We start from the raw sequence: 4,708 nt of genomic DNA, 5'->3' as shown, positions 1-4,708 counted from the left end.
TGCAACTCAAATGTAACGGCTTTGTCCTTATTAATGTGGTTTTATGAACATAATTAAAATCTTCCTTCAAAATTTCATTTTAAGACAAAATTTGTATCGGGACTAAAAGCAGCAGTCTTAGGCAGCTGGTATCAAAATAGTTAAACCCTGCTGGGATGGAGAACAATTTCTTTTTTATTATTTAAATTGCTCAGTCAAGAAGAAGGGGCTGCAGTGTCTATGACCTTTTTTAAGGGTCTCTGTAGGGTCTTCCAGTTCTGGAACAACAGAAGGAAGGAATGCATCCTTAAACCAAAGAGCTGATCCAAATGATTGCAACAGAATAGATTCTGGTAAAGGTAGAAGAACGGCAACTCTTAGGTTCTGACCAAGTTCACTGTAGCCACCACCCAACAGTAAAAGGACAATGCAGATCAGTGGTTCTCAACCATTTGTCTCTGGATCCCTTTCATTCTTATTTTACTTGGGGTGGGGAAACCTCACCATTTCGTGCCTAAAATATCCTATTATGTTTAGAATTTTATATTACAAATTGAAATTTGTAAAAGTATAAAGCATTTTATAATTCTTTTTGCTTCAGTCATTGGACTGTGGCCATGCTGGAGCACTGCCTGTAGTCGAACAAATCGACCCCAGGAATTATTCTTTGTAAGCCTAGTACTTATTCTATTGGTCTCTTTTGCCGAACTGCTAAGTTACAGGGACAGACACACCACTATCGGTTGTCAAGTGATGGTGGAGGGACAAACACTGACTCACACACACATATATATATATATACAACGGGCTTCTTTCTGTTTCCATCTACCAAATCTACTCACAAGGCTTTGGTCGCCCAAGGTGCCACACATGTGGTTTGTAAACAAGCTACTTACCACACAGCCACTTCTAGTCACCCACAAGGGTCATATGGACCCCTTACTTAGAACCACTGGTGGAGAGAGTTTATGTCCCGACTGCATTCACCCCTAGTGTTGTGCCAGGGTGTGCAGCGAAGTCCTTCAGTTTGGCAGAAAAACCATGGTGTACCTGAAAATGTAGATCTGAGGGGAGCGGGGACATCAGTCATGTCCAGTCATTGGTCTGGACTATTTGTGGAGTAGAGGGATCAGAGCTGACCTGATGGGACACAACAACAACAACAACAACAACAAGGAAAACAAGAAACAGAAGACAAAAATAAAAAATAGCAACAAATCTCTTTATAATCAAAGAAATGATATTTAAAAAAAAAGGAAAATATTTTAAAAATGTGCGTGTAATGATTAAAAGAAGTTTATACATTTTTATGGCTGTATGAGGTGTTTAATAGGGGTGGATGTTTAATTAGGGTAGGGAATAGAGAGGTGTTTAATTGGGGATGATCTGGGGTGGGGACTGAAAGTTGTTTAATAGGGGTAGACGTACGGGGGAAGGTGTGGAGGAAGAGGTGGTTAACTGGGGTGGATGTGGGAAGAGAATTATGTTTAATTAAGGTGGGAGAGATGTTTAACTATGGGGTGGATATGGAAAGAAAGGGGTGGAGAGGAGTTAGCTGGGTGGATGTACCCTGGTACACATACAAGAAACACAAGAACTGTTAGAATCTCTACAAATGTTTTAGTCAAAGACAGAAAATATTATTATTATACATGTAAATTTACAAACCAGAGGAGGAATTGTGTGTGTGTGTGTGTGTGTGTGTGTGTGTGTTGGTCCCCCAGAATCAGTGCTGTTTGAATTGCAGTGTGGATTTAGGGGGAAAGTTGGAGTGTGGTTGACATAATCTTCACAGCTTCAAGAAAAGTGCCAGGACCTATTGAATGGCATCTGTTCACCTCTCCAAAACATTTGACACTGTGCAGAGATAGCTTTTATGGAAGGTCCTCTTCAGTTGTGGTCACACTGATAAGTCTCCCAACATCCATTCCGAGCTTGACAACAAAATGGTGTCGGACAGACAAGCTGGCACGATCCTTCCTAATACGTATCAGTGCTTGGCTCAGTGGTTAAGGTACATGGCTCACAATCGTAAGATCGCGAGTTCAATCCCCAGCGACGCAGTGTGTCCTTGAGCAAGACACTTTATTTCATGTTCCCCCAGTCCACTCAGTTGGCAAAAATGAACTGTACCTGTAATTTAAAGGAGACCAGCCTTGTCACAATCTATGTCATGCTGAATTTCCTTCAGAACTACATTAATGGCACATGTGTCGGTGGAGTACTCAGCCACTTGCACATTGATTTCACAAGCAGGCTGTTTTGTTGATCAGATCAACTGGAACCCTTATGCTGTAACAGACAGTGTACCAGTCAAGAATGCTGCAGGAGGGTTAGGGTGAGCACCAGTGCTCTTTAATATATTTTTGCAAGTCACCAGGCTTCTCTGCAACAAATATTGAAGACACCAGAGGTGCACTTTGAGCTGGACAACAATCTCTTTAACAATAAGAGACTTCTACGTTTGCTGGTTCCAAACTCTGTAGGAGTAGGACCTAAAAGCAGAGCTGCAGTATGCAGATAACTGTGTTCTTGAGGCCCATACTCAGGGAAACCTTCAAACTATCGTGCATGGAAGGACAGAAGTGACCTGTCAATAAGGGCCAGTGTCTTGTCCTCTGCCTTGTCCCTAAAACCAGTTGGACAGGATCCAGTGGGACCAGGGACTGCATCATGTTACAGTGTCTGCTTTGACATGATTTCTACAGCTGGATGCCCTTCCTAATGCCAACCACTTTGCAGAGTGTACTGGGTGCTTTTCATACATATATATATATATATATACACACACACACTCCAGCTGTAATAGAACTTGTGGTCCCAGGATGGGAGTGTTCAGTTGCCAAAGACTGGCTGTTAAACGAGTATGCATTGACATTGGATTTCAATTGACAACTGAAAGAAACAAGTGTTTTTCAGTGAATGTATGTACGAGAGTGTGTGTAGCCTAATGGTTAGGGTGATGCTAGAATGTGGGTTCAATTCCTGAACCAAGCAGCAAGTTTTGTTCTCGAGCAAAACACTACTCCAGTCTACTCAGCCGCAACCCCAATCAGGAGGGAACGTGGGTCTGCTTGCCCAGCCATCAGTGTGGCATCATTCGATGGTTAAAACAACACAAAGTGCATTGTGACCAGGGATGTATGACAGCATCTACCAATCTGGTTGATGCCACAAATACGGTGTCTACGTAAGTGATTAGGAGACATGAATTCTGTATTTGATTTCTTCCACAAGATGGGAGGTAGAAGTTTTATTTAAAAGAAACAAAGATAGAAAGCAGCATCAAGTGTCCATGTAGCAGCCACATGTTTATTAAAAACACACAGTTGTTATGAATGTACATAGCTACATTCATCTGGCTGTATTATACGTTAGTGTTGATGAAACGCCGACAAGGAAGGGCCATGGCATGCGAGTAGAAAGCAGAGGAAGAGGAAGGTGAGGAAGTCGAGAAAGGGGGAGTTGGGTAATTAATATAATCATACCCTCCTCCATTTTGTACCATGATGATGATAATCCTTTGTATTAGAGGCATGAGGTCTGAAATCGCAGGGGATGGGGTAAGTTGATTACATTGATCCCCAGTACGCAACTGGTACTTATTTCATCGACCCTGAAAGGATGAAATTGTAAAGTTGACCTCAGTGGAGTTTGAACTCAGACCGTAAAGACAGACGAAATGCTGTTAAGTATTTTGCCTGGCATGCTAATGATTTGAGCAGCTCACCACCCTAATAATAATAATAATAATAATAATATCTAACTTAGGCATGAGACCAGCAATATTTGAAGGGAGGGCTTGGTTGATGACATCGATCCTAGTACAATACTGGTTTTATATTTTATCAACCCTCAAAAGATGACAGGTATCGACTTTGGTAGGATTTGAACTTTAAAACCAAAGCAGACGCAAACAAGTACTGCAAAGCAATTTTTTTTTCAAATACTTATGATTTTGCCAGCTTCACCGCTCCATCAATAATGTTTTCTAATTTTGGCACAAGGGCCAGCGATTTTAAAAAGAAAGGGGTTAGTTGATTGCATCAATTCCAGAACTCAACTGGTGCTTTATTTTATCGACCCCAGAAAAGATGAAAGGCAAAGTTGATCTTGGGGTGGATTTGAACTCAGAACACAGAGCTGGAAGAAATGCTGCCAACCATTCTGTACGATGTGCTAACGATTCTGCCAGCTCGTTGCCTTAATATTAAAAATAATGGCTTCTATTTGAGACACAAGGCCAGCAGTTTTTGAGGGGGAATAATCAGCACCCTCGACCCCCAGTATTTCACTGGTACTTTATTTTATCAACTCTAAGAGGGATGAAAGGCAAAGGTGACCTTGGCAGGATTTGAACTCAGAACGTTAGTTGTGGGAAGAAGCACTGCAAAGCATTTGTTTTGATGCTTTAAAACGATTCTGCCAGATCGCCGCCTTAAGAACAGGAAGAATATGAAATCAGCAAGTGTGGCAGTGAAAATGAGGAGGAAGAGAAATGATCAATGAAGGAATTTTTGGTGCCAATCAAAAATTTAGAAAGGGCGGGAAAAAAAAAAGGAAAAAAAAGCAGGAAAAAAATCCATTTTTGTTTCGTTTTGTTTTTTACAAAATTAAAAAAAATGTTGGCAAGTGAGATGGGTGGGGGTGGAGTAGGGGACGAGATGAGAGGCAGGGGTGTGTGAAAAAAAAATTAATGAGTTTATATTTCTTTTATTTATTTATTAAT

Source organism: Octopus bimaculoides, chromosome 1 (genome assembly GCF_001194135.2).
Source record: "Octopus bimaculoides isolate UCB-OBI-ISO-001 chromosome 1, ASM119413v2, whole genome shotgun sequence".
In the NCBI taxonomy this organism is placed as follows: Eukaryota; Metazoa; Mollusca; class Cephalopoda; order Octopoda; family Octopodidae; genus Octopus; species Octopus bimaculoides.
This window is presented reverse-complemented; position numbering follows the sequence as displayed.